The 19,906-nt window shown below is 40.6% G+C and overlaps 1 protein-coding gene across 1 annotated transcript in view; it reads right to left on the bottom strand.

Annotated features, from left to right (window-relative positions):
* Positions 1 to 19,906, bottom strand: part of ANO6 (anoctamin 6) — a 63,384-nt gene that overhangs the window by 43,054 nt on the left and 424 nt on the right. The window lies entirely within an intron of this gene.

Genomic DNA, 19,906 nt, shown 5'->3' with positions numbered 1-19,906 from the left:
TTATGGCAGCCACTGAACTACAGTGACAAGAATTGTGCAGTGAAAAGCCTTATTGCTGACATCTTCATGGTGTGTAACCACACATCCTTCAAAAATGCTGTCTAAGAATCCCTTCAGCCAGAGCTGAAGAGAAGGAAACATGGCATTCACAGTAGGAAGAATAACTCCAGATCTCCTAAATACTGATGGATCTGGGCCTGGCCAGGAATATCCTCTTGAGAAATTTATATGTGAGTACAATTTACTTCTGCCTCATTGCCTGTGGCCAGCAATGTCATGCACACTTTATCATTTTTCCAATATTTATCATATGAACACATATTTACTTGAAATATCATCCAGTAAATTCCTCGGGCATTGGTACAATCAAAGGAGTCAAGCAAAAGGAATCTGCCACTCTCACTTGTTCTGGGACATTAACCCAGAACTTCTCTGAAATTAAATGCATGTTAATGTCTGTGTGGAGCAAAGAATGTAGCGCCTTGACATTACATGAGCATGTGCTTAGGTCAGATATTTTCTAATGGTGTTTTGCTGAGACAGCTATGCCAATTTGGACACTTGTGCTTTTGGCTGGAAGAGATGATTCCAGTCTCTCAGACTGAAGTGGTAGCTGCAAAAACTCGGCTTTGCCAGAAAGGGCCTCAACCAAACAAAGTGTTTTTTTTCTACCACCAAAATAACTTCATATATTTCTTCAACCTTCCCTCTTATAATAGAATCAGTTTGAAGAATAGAGGACATGAAAAACAATTGCACAAAGAAAGTCCGGGACTTTCTAGCTGTGAGAATAGAGGAACAGACTGCCTGGGGAAGCTGATGAGGTCATGCGAGGTCTATAATATCAGATTTTTCATCACAGATTAATTAAATATGCTGGAACAATCTAAGCCAAGTTGAATCTGGCACACATCTTAGGAGGATGGCCTGGATCAGCTTTTTAGGTCCTTTCCAGACCCCATAGTGTTCTCGTGGTCATGGTCAACAAAGACTGTTCTGTTGAGACTTTATATTAAAATAGTATTTCTGCTGATCTTTTCTTCATCAGAAACATTGTCACTTCTGTTAATGTTTGGGTCAGAGCACATCAAGTGCAGATGCTTATGAATTTTTAACACGTAGTCATGTAAAACACAGTTAGCCAACATTTGTGACTGGATTGAATAAAGATCCTAAAATTCTTTGAGAGGCAGAGTAAAAAGTCTAGTTAATTAGTTAATTGATTTTGACTGTGAATTGTTCAGGAAGTTCAGTGACCTTCCTGTTTAATGATGTAATTTCCAAAGCTTTCACAAACATTACTACTAGTAATTTCCACCCATTGCTCTGGCACAAGTGAGACTCTATGGCACACAGATAGGCATGGAAGCTGCTCTCCCTTTGAAATAAATGTAAAGAAGAATTAAAACTTTCCTTAGAGTCTGAATAGTGAACTAATAGGAGCAATGCAAGGTACAGGCAATGGGGGTGAAATGGCTTTATGGAATTTTAAACTATGAGGCCTGAAAATGGGGGGAAAAACAATATCCAGAGAGAAAAGAAAGATGTCAGAAAAAAAAAAACCAACAAACAAAAATAGAAATGCAAAACAGAAATGACAAGAAAACCTCAAAGATATTGGATAAGATGGTGTTTGATAAAGACCACTGGGCTTAGCTTTGTAAGCAAGGACATTACCAAACATGCCTAAGGCTGCCAAACTGTCAGAGTAGTCCCTGACTCCCAAGTGGGGACTGAAGTGAAGCCACCACCCTTCAAGGGACTTGATGTGGATGTCAGCTTTCTTCAGGAGAACATCCAGCTCTCTGTCTCTTGGTCCTGACACTATAAAATGATTATGCTGAAGTAGAAGCTCCTGCCTTAGCTTTTGAGGGGACAAAGGGAAGAAAAAGGAGAGACAAATTTATGCCATGCTGTTTTAAATGTCCTGGAAGATCAGGAAGAGGAAAATTGACACCACTACCAAAGATTTTCCCCAGTGAAGAAAGATTTTGCTTTTCCACATGTTAACATTTACTCAGAAAGTGAAGGTATTCTGTGACACGACTATGAGCTCCTAAGCTATGGACAAAACAAGGTCTGAAATGTGCTATTCATAGTAGACAAACCTGCCTTCCCTCCTCTCAATTTATATCAGATTTTATATCTCTCCCCATATAAATTAATCTAATAGCTGTTATTAAAAAAAAAAGCCTCTCAGAACTGATCACAACCTGCATAAATTGTTTTTGCAGATGAGTGTAAAATATTGAAGCCATATGAAATACTTGCTGAATTTTTATGTGAAGTAAAACCATTGCACAAACGAAATTGCTCTGGAAGGAATCAGTTTTAAACAGCTATTCTTGATGGTCTTAATCCTTAATGCCAACCCATGCATACAGTTTGATCACCCAGACAACTTCAAACAAAAAATCTCCCAACCATCAAGCCCTCCTTAGCAAGGATAATATGCTAATCTCATTTCCTTCATCTCACAGCTTAGCTGGGTAAACAGAAATAATAAAGAAAATAATTTCCTAGGTTATCCTTCCAAAATGTAGATCTGATCTTTGAATGATACTCCTTGCCAAGAGGAGACCTTACTGCCAGGATCTGGTTGACAGTCAGAGCTGTACCTGGGTTCAAGTGACTGCTGCAGATGGGCTGTTCTCTGGAATGCTGCCTTTCCCCCTCACACACAAGGGCAGAGCTGTCATCACCTATTAAAATGGTTTCATTTCATCCCACTCCTGGCTTGCAATCAGTAGTATCTATTCTTTAAACTTCAGATAATTCACTGGAATATGTTTAAATCAGCTCTACTTCATACCCATAGGCCTTATTTGAAGAAAACATGCTACTAAACTCTTGTTCTTCACTTCAGACAAATATATGTTTTTAAAGTACAACTGAATAATTTTTATTACAAACTATACATCCTATTGTTTAGAGATGATAAGAGATCTACACAGCTGCCTTCAATGTGAAATTCTTGTTCTCCTCCTACGGTTGCCTACAGAAAACTTATGACAATAAGTAACACCAAAATGGCTTTTCAAGCTGTCACTAAATTACATTTTTGTGCAGTCACACAGAGCAGATCTGCAGGTGTTGTCAATGTCAAACCTTTTCTATGCTGCATAATAAGAAAAACATTGATTTTAATTTCTGACACACAAGCATGTCCAATATGAACCTACACCCACACTATTGTGCTACAAAGGAAGTGAAATGGCCATCTTGGAAGACAGTTCTTTCTTGTTTGAGAGACTATTCTTCCCATTAAATTATCTTTTCTTACAGCTGTGCAAACAAAGCATTAGGAACATGTGGTATAACTTTCAAAAACAAATACTCTTCCATGACTAGCCCTAAACAGAGAGCATGTTCCCCAGCTAATATAATAGGAAGAGAACTGCGAATGGAACAGCCCACTTCCTGAAACTGCTAGCACATAGCTGAGGTATCTCACTAAAAATCTGTGTAATTAGCAAGCACTTACAGAACCAAATATTGGACTCTGTGGAAATGATTCCGCTGATAGCAATACCTAAACATTTAGCAGGCACATAGTTGGAATGTTTAAGGGCTCAGTAATGTTAAAACAGCTCTTGTGTGTCCAGAGCTCAAAGGAACAAAAAGATTCCACCAAAAGTGGGTCACTTGCCCCAAATCTGTGACAAAAAATATCCTACTTTATTTCCATGAGACCAGGATGGGCCCCAGCTTCAGTTCAGAAAGCAGATGCTTGGAGCGTTCCTCTGTCACCTGTACAGCAGACAGCAGCTGACTGTAAATCAGTGCTGGAGCGTTGCTCATAAGAGTATTTGTTTGAGGCTAAGCAATTTCCATTCATCCACTTTCAGCTGAAATGTCTGTCCATGAGAATTATTTTGGCTGTCATCTATCAGTATAGGAAAAGAAATTCTTTGTGCTTGTAGAACGTGCAAATACACCTCGCCTGCTATAATTTTAAACATTTGCTATACATTCCCTGTGTACTGGATGTAGATGTCACACAGCTAATATTGTCATGGTATAAAGTAATGGTCAGACAGCTGCAGAGTGATAATCTTTTCAGGAATTACTCTCAGGTTGGAACATGGGCTTGGATCATCTTTTCTTCTCCATTTCTTTCTTCTATTAACTAACTCAAGTATATTAAAATGATGCAATAAATTATTCCTTTTTTTTTTTTTTTTTTTTTTTTTTTTTTCCCAGTTAGCAGCTGCTTTGTTTTAATGATATAGGGAATTCGGTAGGAAGCTGCTGCAGTGCTGACTGTCAAATGAACCCATTTCATGCTGGATTCCTGCTATGTCATGCTGTCATATACCAAGACACCCATACACACAAGCTTTATTTCCTTATTTTCTTAATAACAGTGCGAACACTGTGACTCTAGTTGTCAGTACTGCAGACTCTTCCAGTCTCTAGGGTTAAGAAAAACGACGACCTCAGCTCCATTAGGAACACAGCGCACAAGGGATCACCCAGGTCACAGAGCACACCAGCTCCACCTTACAGACATTTCTGGTTTTCAGTTGCATTCATTAAGTTCTGAGAGTGCTTTTTCTTTACTTGGAATAACCTCTTTAAGGCTGAAAATGAGAATGGAATCCAGTTGGTGGACAATGAGATCTACTAATTCTAATAATGCAAAGAGCATTAGGAGAGGTTTACAGTAGGTGCTGGCATGTAAAGCTCCAGATAAATTCCTGGAGAGAGATTCAAGAGTGTCCAAGTGCAATGGCAGGTTTCATGCCTGATGCATTAATCACATTACAGAATGCAGCATGTGGCTCTCAGCAGAATCAATCAATCAATTTCATTAATTAATCCTTCAATTTAATTAACCACCATTAATATTTCTCTTGCTTAATAAACTACTTCAAATGCAACATGTTTTGCAGATGCACTTTTTTTTTTTTTTTTAATGTACACAGCATATTTGGGACAATGAATTAGCATGTTTCAATGTTGCTTTTCTCTGTGGTTTATTAACTCTACTTGCCGACAAAACATATCTTAATGAATATTGTGAGTAAACAGTAATTATCTAAAAGATAAGGAAAAAGTTATTTAACAGCAAATTAAAAAACCAACTGTGCACTAAACCATATACCTTTTTTCAGAAGTTGGTTGGGGTATAGAGACAGTTGGAAGGCAGAAATATCATCAGATTGACAAAGAATCTGCATGCATCCTACGTCCTGGCTTAAGCATGTGGAGCAAGCTACTTAAGCTGGGGTTTGCCTAGCTTTTCTCAGCAAAATGTTCAAGCTAACTGGCCTGGCTTCTACAACACCTCAGCACCTTTACAAAGTTCAGCACCTTTACAGGAGAGCTGAGCATTTGTGCCTAAGTACATCAGAGAGGTATGGAGCAGGAATACTTGTAACAGCAACCCTGGGAAATGCTACTTCATAAAAATCAATGATTTAACAAGTGATTGGCAGCTTCATATGAAAAAACACACACACAGCCATTGAACAACTAAGACACAGAATGATGATGCTATTAGGTTGTACAGAAGTGCTTGAGAATGAATTCTTTTCTTGTGGACCTGCACACATGTGTTTCAGAGAAGCCTGATGATGGTACAAGCATTTCAGTCCAATAACTCCTTCACAGATCCAGTTAAAAAATGCTTAGCATTCCTTGGTTCTTATCACTTAAGTAGCCTGCATTCTTATCACAGGAGTCTGGGTTGTTAAACTCCAGCCCTGTCTCAATGGGAAGTTAGGCAACTTGACACTCACACACACACCCCTTTTGGATATAGTGCTCAGATACAGACAGAGCATCATAGAAACACAGAGGAAGAGATGAATAAAAATGAATCCTATGTAAGGCTGGAATAATCTGAATTAAACAAGGCTCAGAGGCATGCTCCTAATGAGGAAGATAAAAAGAAATCTTTGCTTATTACTAGTTTACTGAATGAGGCAGTGGACTTAAGAAGAAAAAAAACCAGCATGATTGTGCAATTAAAAAGTGTAACACACATGCAAGCAAATGGATGGAAAATGGAAGTTGCCTGGGCAACGTTCATTCTGACATTGCCCAAGTTGTAAGTGCTTGAGTTCACAACCATAATGTTAACATTTTTTCAACATAATACATAATTAGCCACAGCCAATTATTCTATGGCTCCTGTTGTTAACTGGTAACATTTACATTTAAATTTGAGGAAAGATTACTGCTGGCTATACTGTATTATTTAATTACACAGTCAGTTTAGAAATGAAATTATATCTGAAGCAGTTGAGAGATTCCTTGAGCAGAAGTGATGGAAAAATTATTATTGCAAATTGGCACGAGGAAACTGCTGAATGACTAGAATTTCACCTAATCAGACAATTTGATTAGTGGTCCTCATGTAGGAGCACTCTGCACTGCTGATGAGTAATTTCAAAGTGTACTGTAAGAAAAGTAATCATAATAACGATGGACTCTTTTCCTTAGCAACTCATCTATCAAATTTATTGAGTTTTAAAAGTCAGTTCAGAATAATGTAATTAATGTGAATTCAGTGCCATAATGGAAAAACAAAACTGTGTGTTGTAGCTTATTGCAGTCACTATCGATACAAAACTCTGGATTCTGATGACAATTCTGTGTGTGATGCCCACCAACTACAGCCAGGCAAGTGCTGACAGCTCTGTGCTGAACAGCTGCAGCTTCCAAGACACCGAGGTTTATAAATTACTGAGAAAAGAGGCGTTAACAGGAAGGATGCCTGATGGTCACATAACCTTGAAAGACTGGTAACATCATCAGCCCTTATTGGGACTGCTTGTGAACCTGATCGGCGTTTGCTACATAAAAAGGTAATTTGCTACTTGCTGGTGGGTGTTCAGCTGCAGGTCTTATCCTGAGCCTGTTCGCATTCTTGTGTGGCATTTTGGCTATAAGGCTGTCCACCAGCTTTGCGCAAGGCCAGTGCTTTTTAAGAAACAATGTGTATGTGCAACAAAAGGGTATCAAGAGTACAAAGGAACACAAGAAGGTACTTACTGATCCACCTAAAGGTATCTAGCCCAGTCTCCTGTCCACAAGACTGGCCAGAGGGTCTCTGGGTCAAAACAGCCATCCTTTGTGCCAAAGCACAAAGTGTGGCAGCTGAGATAGTCAAACTCCCAGAAGACATATCAGAGAGCAGCAGTATCGTTCTGTTTTAAATGTGGCTTTTTAACTCATGTAGTTGTATCTGTTAAACCTGCAACTGATTCTTACACTTGTTGGCAATAGGAAGAGTGAGGACAAGTAACTTTTGATTCCTCCCCAGTTCATAAGGTGGCACAGCAATGTTCTCACATGTATTACCTACTGCTACACCCTCTGAAGCAGATGCCATAGGAAAGGATCATCAATGCTTCCCAATGCTTGGCGAGCACTTTTTGAGGGCTTGGTGTGCAGTGATGTTATTCATGTATGGAGTATATACACATTATAAGGACCATAGAATCACAAAGGTTGGAACAGACCTCTAAGGTCATCCACTCCAACCATTCACCTATTACCAATATTTCCCACTAAACCACGTCCCTCTGTACAACATCTGAACACTTCTTGAACACTTACAGGGATGGTGACTCCACCACCTCACTGGGCAGCTTGTTCCAGCTTCTGTCTTGGAGAAGTAATATTTCCTAATGTCCAACCTGAATCTCCCTTGGCACAACTTGAGGCCATTCCCTCTAGTCCTATCACTAGTTACATGGAGAAGGGGTTGACTCCCACCTCACCCTTCCCTTTACCCTTCAGGTAGCTGCAGAGATTTTACATTGACACATATAATAAATACATATAGTAAATCATTTCCTGGGTAGTGTCATATATCAGATTTCAGCATGGACCTTCCTGAAAAGGTCTTTCAGAGCTGGAACAGTGGAGGCAGCTTTAGACCAAACCAAAGTAAGCATGTGATATTATGTGATGTAAAGTGCTTTTTGTATACTTTTTCTAACAACTGTTGCACCTTCCCAGAAGACCAGCCAGTGATTAAATTCAATTTTAGAACTCATCAGGAATGAAAGCAGATGAATTTAAAAGCTCAAATTTCCTTTAGATTGGCAGGTAGCATAAAAACATGGAAAGTACGTATTTTGATAACTTATCTCAGGAGGAAGCAGAAAGAAGTCACACTATACACTAATGACAGTGATGAAAAATGAGTGGCTTTGAATCTTACATGCCATTCAGCAGTAACAAAGCCAAGAAGTAAAGCTAAGAAGGAGTAAAATGCCAAAGAGAAATGCTTTCCTTTCCCCCCAGGCTCACCTGTACCACTGTGTAATTTCACAAAATCTTTTAAAATATATTTTTTTTAACAATGAGGGGGAGGGAGGGGATGAAGCCTTTTCTTTGCAGAGCATGGAAAGACAATTTACTTTGGTGTCTACAGAGCGCATGGTCTAGGAACCATTGGGCTTGCTCTTTCTATATGGCATTAGAGACTTTCATGAACCTACAACCAGTGCTGAGAGATCCAGACAACAAATGCAGTTCTACAAAGACTTTAATCCACTTATTTAGAACTGTGGAGGTGAGAGGATGAAAAAAATAAAATAAATTAAAAACAAAGCATCGTCCTACAGAGTTACCTTTCATTTACACTTAGGTTGGCTATGTATCGCAACGTACCAACAGGCTTAAAGCGAGTGTGGTGGGCTGTGAAGAGGATGGTCATAATCCCTCTATACTGGCTATGATAAGTATTGTTTTAAGAAGAAACCACAGTGGATTTACTGCAGATTCTACTTTCTGTATGAAGAGAAATGCGAATGAACTTTTGAAGTGCAAGAATGCAGCTCATAGACAAACAGGCAGTGAGGCAGCAGTGAGGTCATCCATCCTGACCCCTATAACACAAGCCAGAGGATTGCATCTCCTATCTCTTGTGTCAACTTCAAATTCTGGCTGAAGGAAAATAAACTTCTCCATTCCAGAAATTCAATGAATTGCGGTCTGATATCAGGAAGAAGATCTCTAGAAACTGACAGCAAATTAGGATCCAATAAATTAACTCTCCTGTCTGTTTGCTGCAGGCTGGCGCTTTGCAGGCTGGATGCTGGGAGCATCTCCTGTCACTTCTGACCTATGGCTGAGTGACATATCTGTTCTGCGAGATCTGCTCCTTTGGAGTTGCACTTGGCACTCCAAAGCCAAGAGAATCACCGGTGCTAAGCTGCCAGAAGATAGAGGTGAAAAAGAATAGTGCAGGGGATGAAAGGGAACTGTGAGACTTCCTGAAAGGAAAAAGGATTTCTCTGGAGTTTATTTCTGTATGCAGAAAGTTGCTCAAGAAAATCTAATTGAGCAGAAGGGTCACTAGGTTTGTTCAGTGACACACAATGACAGATATGGAAACACCTCTGATGGACACATTCGGTCCTATGTTGAAGGATAAACATTTATCCCTAAAACGTTTAACTAAATTATCATCCATTCAGAGGAAACGAGCACTCCCAGATCCAGTGACCACAACTAAAACACGGAGTACCGTTGTTTAGACAAATATTTATCCTTCTATCATGAATATGTGTGGAAAAACAGAAAACAAAACCGAGCCCCCACCAAACCCCCACCACTCTGCACAGCAGTGCACAGTCTCTGGGGCCTGAGCCTGCGGCACTTACATACTTAAATAATTTTATGGATGTTCACAATGCCACTTAACTCAAAAGTGTTTTTCTCATGCTGTGTAACAGCCATGCAGCAGGTCTCTAAACAGGCGGACATGCAGGCATAACAGCAGCCCACTCCTCCAGAACTTCTTGCTGCTGTGTGAGCAAACTTCAGGTAACCCTGTAAAAATCAGGATTCCTTCCATGGACCAAGCAAGGGAAATTTTGGCAATGAAACAGCTATCAGTAGCACTGCTTGGCTCCAAACACCATGAAAGACCATATCAGTGATCACCTGTGTTTTCTTTCCCCGAGAAATTTCAGATTGGCTATTTGTGAGATCTAACTTAACTCAGCTAAGTTAAACAAAAACATTGGTATTCATGCCAAAGCAATCGTAGAATCATAGAATCACTGAATCACTCAGATTGGAAAAGACCTCAAAGATCATCAAGTCCAACCTCAGTCTAACCATAGTACCCGAACTCTAACAACCCTCTGCTAAATCATATCTCTGAGCACCACATCCAAACGGCTCTTAAACACATCCAGGGATGGTGACTCAACCACCTCCCTGGGGAGCCTATTCCAGTGCTTAACTACCCTTTCTGTAAAACAGTGTTTCCTAATGTCCAACCTAAATTTACTGTGGCACAACTTGAGGCCATTTCCCCTCGTCCTGTCACCAGTGAGAAGAGACCAACCCTACTCTCGCTGTAAGCACCTTTCAGATATTGGAAGAGAGCAATAACATCTCCCCAGGCTAAACAGTCCCAGTTCCTCCAGTTCCTTCAGTTGTTCCTGATAGGATTAAATAGGTAAACACAAAATAGATCAATTTTAAGAAGTACAAAGGATAAAAGCAAGAAGTGAAAGCTATTCACCATTTTGACGTGAGCATGCTGCCTGCCCCTCTCTAGACCACATGCATGCCCAGGACCTAGTCTAAGAAACCTGTATATTCCTGAATGCTGATCTGCTGAAGGATTGTGGTTTGGTACTTCAGCAGTAACCATATAATTAACCCTCTGGTCAACCGTATTATAAGCTGTTTTTCACCTGCTCCAGAGCTGAAGTACATTCTTCCACAAACACACCAGCATTTCTGCCAGCATACCTTCGTCAGCTGAAGGCTTTTTCTTCATTGCCTGAAATAATGTGAATACTTTCTTTTTTCTTTTTGTTAATCCCAGAGCAACCAAACCAGTTGTCCTTAGGCAGGAAACATAAAGAAGACAAGACACTTCTGCCATCCAACAAGCTTGCCAAGATCAATCTCAAGCTTCCTATCAAAGCAACTGCACAGTGACATGGAAAAGCAGTGCATGTTGCCTTCAGCGTGTTCTACAGGAGATGCCCTGAGCTACAAATACAGCTGTTTTTAGCAGCAGAGCTGATCCCATGGTGCTCATCAGGAATGTGAAGCCTCCAGGCAGCTGTGGGATCTCCTCAGGAGGAACGGCGATGATTAACCAAACTGTAATTGCAAATGGCTGTTTGGTTAGAGTTCAGTGCCTGTGGACCAATGATTTGCTTTATGTGACATTTGAAGTTTGAGGTATGTTTATAAAATTATACCTCTCGCTCTCAAATTTACATGCCTAAAAAGAGATATAATTGAATTTCAGTAATGAGTTTGTCAGAATGTTTGCTTTAATTTTTTTCTTACAGTCAGCTGTTATACACTACGAGGGTGCCCAAAAGATACTTTTAATGACTTTGACTGTGAAAATAGTAAGTTGAAAGTCTGAACCTATGTGAATTTTTGAGCTTTGCATGTGTAGGTGCAAAGACTCATATCCATAAGCACTCCCAGTGGTGGAAATGGAGCTTGGAAAGAAACTGCATACTTTGGTTTCCTAATCAAGAAATACTTTGTAGTTTCAGCAATTGAGGGAGTCTTCCGATTTTATTTCTAACCAGTTTCTGCATGCTTAATAACCATCTTCTATCCAAAACCTTCAGCAAAGGAGAGGTCTAATGAAGCTTCATTTGGCTGGACCGTGCTGCCTTTGAAGCTTATATGTAAAAATTCAGCATTCACTCCCTCCTTCGGTCATACTGATTTTGCTTCTATTTTTAAATACATTGCATGTTTAAGCAATCCAATCTTTGCTTGCCCTTTTATTTTCTTAAACGTTGACATCAGTTTTTAAACTGTCCATTGTGTAAATTCTTGCTTGTCTTTTAAAACAGATGAAGTGGATGAATTTAACCATTTTCCCTAGAATGGATCAGTATATGCTGAAACGATGAAATATTTAATAAGGATATCTCCTTCATTAGGGACTAGTTCTGCATTCTCTGCTAAGAACAGCATTTACAAAAATGATGCTATTCACACTCTTGTCAATGGGACAGCTCACAAGGGTAAAGAGTGCATTGTTTGACCTGATCTCTGTTCATTGATGCCTATACAAACTCCATTACACAACTTAAGAAAAAACATACAGATGGAGAGATCAAAGCAATTTAGCAACATTATGTGCAAATTAATACAACTCTCTGGAAACAATAGAGCCCTCTGGATCATCAACTCATCCTTATTTTGTGAAATGTGATGATCTCCAACTGCTAAACCTACAGCAGCAGATATATGTATATATATATATTTGCAAATAATAAATTGTATAAACATAGTATTTTCACTACTGGATAAATTACCTACAGACACATTATTATTTTTAGTATATGTATAATATATATTAAAAACATGCCACAAATGAATTATTTCAGTTCACAGTTATATCACCTTAGCCCCATGCTGTAGCTTGTTTTCCTGATGAACTGACCTGGAGCAATCTTTACGTCATTGCTTGTCATATACATACATGAACGGTTGCATTAGTAGGTTTTACTCTTATTAATACATTGTTTTTCCTGTCTCACATTTTCTTTTCAATTATTTATTTATTTATTTATGGCCAGTCTGTACTCGGGTCTCAGTGGATGAGTAGCCTTTACTTCCTCCTCCTTAGTCAGAACTACCTTTTTCCATCTCTTTGATACTCCTTATTTTACCAGACTCTTCAGCAAAGGACCTGGCTGTGCTCCAGTATTTTTACCACTGATACTAACCCTGGTTTTTGGTGCTTAGAGGAGGCCCCTTCCACTGACACAACACAGCCCAGCTTCTCTGTGGGCAGGGAATGGTTCTTCTATTTCTTCACTTCTGCTAAGGACCCACGCAAGCTATGAGCCCGCAGGACACTGCTCTTCTCAGTCACATAACCTGCTGCAGCAGCAGCTCCCAGTTGGCACCTGGACACAAAAGCACTTGCGTAGCAGTTCCTTCTGACTACAGTGAGCACTCTCCTGTGCAAATATTTAATGACCTGTGAGAAACCACACTGAAAAAATGCTGAAGGACCTGACTGTCCAGATTAAGGGGACCAGGGGGAATCCACGAACAAAAATCAGGAAGGAGGGTTACTCTAAAAGAAAAGCAAAAAGTGGTAGCAGCTACCACAAAATGTTGATTTTTGGCTGTGCCTAAGGAATACTGATGATTAGTGGCTTAGTTGGAAGTTATATATTGTAAATACTGAATTGAAGGGATCAGGTCTTATTTAGCTTCTATCCAACACTTTGTAACTAAGCTGCAACTTCTACTACATGAGGCATGAAATCAATTAAAGAAGAATGTTTATGCTCCAGCAGATTTGTAACTGCACTGCTTAAAGTTCAGATGCCTTGTGTTTTAATATGTCTTTGTTAATTTTCCAGTCTGAATCTTGTATTAATTAAAAATGTTTAAATGTATCTCTTTCCAAAATCATGTGGTCTTCCTGGTTCTTCCTGTGAGCAGCGCCTGTACTGGTCTGAATCTTATCATGTTACAAGCATACAACATACAATTCAATAGTATGTCTATTTGCACTGACAAAACTAACAAGACTCTGGCTGTTATGATCTTCAGCAGGTCAATCACTGCGTAGGAAATAGGCCATCTATTCTGATATGGTTTGGAACTGGAAGACTTGTGAAGAGGAAGCTGCTCTGACAAAGCAGGTACGAGGCTGCTTGATGCTAGTGGAAGAAGTAAGTCTTCTCCTTTCCCTGCCCCTTGCCATTCAGCAGCCCATCCCTGATAAACTAACAGTCACTGTAGATGAGAGATCTCACAGCATAGGTGAGCAATAGGAAGTTAAAGGGTACTGTGTAGCTCTCTGCAGTCTCCAGTTTCCACTGTGCTGCCAATAATGTACCCCAGTGAATAAGAAGGCCAAAAGGTCGCAAACACTGCAGTTATTAATTTGAGGTGGCTAGGAAGGATACTATGACACCAAGCCAATGTATGCTGGCTTGACATGTTTATGATGTCACATCCTAAGGCTTTAATTTCAACTCCAGACTGATGAAAAATAATGAACCCCGCATTCTAACACAAAATGTTAACTGTGTCATTGTGGGCTTTCATCTTAGCTTGTTCAGTGCATGGAAACATACTCCATCCAGTGGCAAAACTGCTCTACCTTTGTTCTCAGCAAGGCCTGGATTTTAATCAGAAGTCCAATAAAAAGTCACAAGTGATATTAAGCCCATGAATTGCAGTGTTGGTGTTTGTTTTTTGTTTTTAATTTCAAATTAAAAATATAAATCAAATATCAGTCAATTAACATCAATTCTGCAGAGCAATACTTCAGATTTCTAGGGAGGACTGTGCCAGAGGCATGCACTAAAGCCGTATGATAGATCAGCAGTAGGAAGGCGCTTCTTTTCTATTCAATAGGATACAGAGCTCAGCACTTGCATTCTATTTCATTTCCTTCCCCACTTTTGTTTTCTGAATATAAATACTACAAATAGTCCAAACCTATGGCCCCATTCTTTTCTGCCTCTCCACCTTGATAGTTACTCTCTGTTAAACACTTGCTATGTGTACACCTACAGGGGCTGTACGTGTTTCATGCCTGCAGCACCTTTTCCAAAGCTCTTCTCATGACAAGAAGAGGATATTCTGTCACACTACAAGCTGTTTTTCTTAGACAAAATCACCCTTGTGGGCTTTTTTTTCCCCCCTTACCATAGCAGAAAACACCAGTTCTAGCACCAGTTCCCCTTGGGTCTCACCACATGACTCGTGGCAAAGCAGACCTTAATCCCTCAGCATGCAAGCCATCCTTTCCAAGGAAGTGACAGGTACTAAGAAATACTAAGATGAAATTATTTAAATGATAACAATTGTGTTGAAATTTCCATGCATATAATAGAAGTTCAACTTCATAATCCACATTTAATCACATTGAAAACACCTATCTGTGTGACCCATAGACTGACATGATGTCTGTTACACCACAGATAGATCACCCCTTCATGTCTCTGGTCTCCTGAAACTCAAGATCTCTACACGGAATCTGATAGACTGCACAAGTGGCAAATCATTTGACACATGGACATTCCTCATGAGTATCAGATTGCGTTGCTTCCAATAACCATAGCACTGTGGAACTGCTAACCACAATCCTGTACCATGTAACACAAGCCCATCACAAAAAGTGTATTTTATCAGTTTAATAAGCTGTAATAAGTTTAATAATGTTTTCTTTTTTTGCATAAACGATAACGTTTGAAAAAATTAAAATTAAATACCTAATGTGTTTAGCATAAGTATGCACAAGTTGTTTTTACTTCTAAAAAGCTCATGAACAGCTGCGTGAATAAAAGCTTATATCACCTGTGATACATATCTGGCAAAGTTAATGACTTAATGAGCAGGAAAGCACAACTGTTACTATCCCAGTTGTGTGAATGGCCCAAGCTGGCGCAATGGCAGACAGCAAGTTTGTCCTACTTCCTGACTGCAGACTTATTCATCAGACTTATCCATCAGCTGCACTCAAAACTGAAATGTGGGATCTCTTAAAAATACTCTCAACATACAGGAAGTTTCTAATGGACAACTGGGAATTCTGTTATGGCAGAATAAACTTGAAAAGGAGTGTATCTGGTGAACATGTTAATCTTATCAGACTCCTAATTTCCTGTCTTTATCTCAAAATATTTTAATCTCCTCCAGAGTTTATGAATTATAAATAGGTACAAAACAGTAATTATATTGTAGTTAAATATTTATACTCTTACTGTGTTTTTTTCAGTAGTTTTGTAGAAAAATCATTACATCAAAATTTAAAAGTGTAAACCATTGGGTAACAGATGATAGATGAGAGGGAAGGGAAGCATGAAAAGCAGTTTACATTGTGGCCAGTATTACAATCTGGTAGAACTGTGCCCCAGTTCATGATGAAGATCCTTTTGCTGCCTCAATACTGAATCACAGCAACTGAGATCAAACATTCAAGAGCCTGCACCCCATGGGGATGAGGTTCCTGCTTACTCATGTTCTTCACCTGCTGGATGCGCATGTACAAGAAGGGAAAAGTGAAATCAAACTTGTGTGCACAGAGTTGCTCACCTTCACATGTCTACCAGAGTAGAGCCATAATCAGAGCACAGAACCGGGGAGCAGAAATCCCAGATTCTCCACTCATCAGACATATTCTTTCCACTGCCTTCTTCAGGAGGGTGGAAGACTGAATGATGCCCCAGTAACTCTTAGTTTGGTTACAAAACAGAGAAGAAAGACAAGTGTGAAAGGGTAGAGAGGGGCAGGCCTACTTAAAGCAGTAAGTAGAATGAAGGGGAGAATACTGCCCATTTCTTTTTAAAAGGAATCTACTCAAAAAACTTAGCATGTTGTTATCAGATCTGACTCCTGCACCTACTCCTGGGTACACAGATTTCCAACTATGTGAGAATTACAATCAGTAAATTGCACAATGAAGCCACTTATTTCAGTCGACAAATTCAACAGACTTTCTGTTGCCTTTAGGACACTTCTGTACCTAATTGACCACTTTTCAGAAAAGGAAGGCAAATATTGGAGTTACTTAGTGTGGAGTATGTTCATTTTGAAGTATCAATAATATTTGCAAGGTGGAAATGAGAAGCGGGTCAAGTTAATGAAACTACTGAGTAGGAAAATTTAGAGGGTCTAAGCAGGCAATGTGGATTTGATTAGTGGACTGTTCAGTGGATGAGAAACTGGCTGTGGGATCATACCCAGAGAGTGGTGGTCAATGGCTCAATGTCCAAATAATCAGTGACAAGTGGTGTCCCTCAGGGGTCAGTACTGGAATCCCTGTTATTTAATATCTTCATCAGCTACATCAACGATGGGATTGAGTGAGCCTCAGCAAGTTTACGGATGACACAAAGCTGTGTGGTGCTGTTGAAAAGCTCAAGGGAGGGGATGCCATCCAGAGAGACCTAGACAGATTTGAGCAGTGGGGCCCAGGAGAGCCTCATGAGCTTCATTAGGTGCAAGGTCTTGCACCTGGGCCACAGCAACACCCACTATCAATGCAAGCTGGGGGATGTAAGGATAGAGCACAGCCCTGCCAAAAAGGACTTGGGGGTAGAGGTGGATGGGAAGCTGGACATTAGCATCAGTGTGCCCTCACAGCCCAGAAAGCCAACAATAAAAGAAAGAAGGGGACAGACTCATTAGTAGGATCCATTATGTTAGGAGAAGGAGAGATGATTTCAAACTAAAAGAGGGGAATTTCAGATAGGATGTAAGGAAGAAGTTTTTTACAGTGATGGTAATGAAACACTGGAACATGTTATCCAAAGATGTGGTAGATGCTCCACCTATGGAGGCATTCAGAATCAGGCTGGGCCAGGCTCCGGGCATCCTGATCTAGCTGTAGATGTTCCTGTTCATTTTAGGGGTGTTGGACTAAATGACCTTTAAGAGTCCTTTCCATCCCATTCCATCTATGATAAAACTCAGTTTACACCATGAGGAACTAAGCTGAGAAGAGAACAGTGAGTGGAAGCAATGGGGTAAAGAGTAGCTGTGTCTACTCTTCACTATTTGTGTTAGACACCCTCCACTAGGATGGGATTTCCATTGTACAGCAGCTGTACAAAACTGGAAGGAAACAGGCTGCAAAAGAATGCCTCCTTATGGATGATTTGAAGCTGTAATTCCACAAATGGGATCAGCCAAATGCTATGCATCTCTATTGTAGATGATAAAATCTTGTTCTGAACATTGGCATGAAATACGTTTCATAAAGAACTGGAATCCTCATCAGCAGCATATCCAGGCTGCGTGACCAGGAAAAGGTTTCTTGGCCAGCTATAAAACGTGTCTTGAGTACTGTAGCAGCTTCAAAAGGCAGGAAAAGTCATACACACAAGGTTCAAGGAACTGCTAGGAGTTATTTGTGGGGAAAAAAAGATGAAAAAGAGCGAGGAAGATGCTCATGTAACAGAACAGAGAGGAAAGTATTTTGCACAGAATGGTCGGATGGAGTGAACACCCCTGGTATTGTCCCAGAAGTTGGTTTTCTGGAAAGCACACTCAGTTATTCTATAAATCCCCAAACACAAAGAAACTCATCTAGACATTGCATGAAGTTTGGCACCGGGGAAAGACAAACTTCACAGCTTATGAAACTGGCTGACAGTTTCTAGGCAGAAAATAATGGGCTTGGGGAACACTAATTCTGTGGCAACCACAGCTCCATGTCCTTCCCACCATTCCCACCCATAAGAGGAGATCTCAGAAACAAGTGGATGTCAATAATGTAGCACTCCCCTTGAAAACAGACTGCCTCCAAGACAAAAAGTTTAAGCACTGAGGAAAAAAAAGCTTTTCAGCTTGTCAGAAAAGCCCACTTTTGAGACAAGACTTCCTTCCCTAAACAAAAAGGTACCTGAACAATGGGTTCCAATGCAACATGTGCAGACAGCGTGGTCACAGTGCTCTGCAGCGGATTCAGGCTCTTGAGTTCTGCTCCAACTCTGGGCTCCCGCCCACATCTGCTCTGGCAGGAGTGCTCTGCTCGTCATCTGCACGCAGAGTCCAAACTAGCTGCATTTCAGCACCAGCCAGAGAGCTCCTTTATGTGCCAGGACTTGATAATGCTCACATGATGAGCAATGCGTGCTTTGGGCTGATCATGAATGAACTGGAAAGGACTCAGAAGTCCTGCATCCTACCAAGGCAAGGCTGACTTCCTTGGTAAAGATGCAGGCAGTACTGTACAACTGGAGACTAAGGGGCGATCAGTGAGCTTCTCAGCCTTATAAACCAGCTCTCCTTTGATTATACCTAACATAAAACCCTCAGGACTATTATCCATACATTTTGCAAGGAAGAATAGCAACTGAGCCATGCATTGGAATTTCTTTGCATAGCAACAGATGAAATTGTCCCACTCCTTTTGTATTTGATTTTATCACACGTTGCATTGCTCCAAACTGCCACATCCTGCAAGCAGAGCGAGCAGCTCACACTTGCTGGCTCTGGGAGCTGAACTAACCCCACGCTTGAGTCATGAGTAGGAAACAATTTTGTTGTTCTCTGGGGTGAAGAATGGAAAGGAAAAGGCACACGTTGATTCACGCATTATGGTGCTGATCCACCCTTTCTAGAGAAGTGGAGGCAAACAATCCCTCTGCTGCACTTCACATGGAAAACTACATCTGTCTTTGGACTGTTACTATACAGCAGAGGATACTCCTCCCACAGCATCTGGAGCAGAGGCAAACAGTGCTGAACAGGCATAGCCCTGATTTCCAGAGACCCCGGGTGAGGCTCCAGCTCTGCACAATGCTGGCCCGAGCTGATCGAATCACTGAGGCAAACAGCATTGGCCATTGCTGAGGATCAGTACGTGGAGGCAGCAGGAGCGTCAGAGTTGGCGTCAGTACAGCTTTGTACAAATGAAGAAACTCGGTTCAGTAGTCAAACATTATCAGAATCGGGCACTTGTCAGAAAAAAATAACCACAACAGTTTGGAGAACAGCACGAAGGAGCCCTTCGTTTGTGATAACATTTCTACATACAAATCTATCGCCTGTGTGCTCATCTGACATTTGCCCGCATTCCTTCTCTGCTGGACCTATTTCAACGAGCGGAAAGAAAACACTTCAGAATACGTCGGGTACTGCAGCTGAGAACAGCTTCTGAACTGAGGTCAGTCAGCACGAAACAAACAGCCCTCCGGTCTGAACTGCTGAGATCCTGCCCCTCTGGGGGCTGTTTGCTGCACTACTTTAATAGAATTCATTCCCACAGCAATTACAAAAGTAATTGTCCTCGGCTGCTGCTGTCAGGACCAGACTAACACCCGGCCTTGGAGTATAAAACTCTGCGGTCATTTTATTGCCTGCATCCCTCAGCGAAATGACCGTCTTCCCTTGCTTTCCCACTTACCCCCAGTCATTATCTCTTTTTTTCCCGTCACTGACGCTGCAGCGGAGTCGCGCTGCTCAG

This window comes from Coturnix japonica, chromosome 1 (genome assembly GCF_001577835.2).
Source record: "Coturnix japonica isolate 7356 chromosome 1, Coturnix japonica 2.1, whole genome shotgun sequence".
In the NCBI taxonomy this organism is placed as follows: domain Eukaryota; kingdom Metazoa; phylum Chordata; class Aves; order Galliformes; family Phasianidae; genus Coturnix; species Coturnix japonica.
Note: the sequence above shows the minus strand (reverse complement) of the source record. Positions and strands in the feature narration are given on the sequence as shown.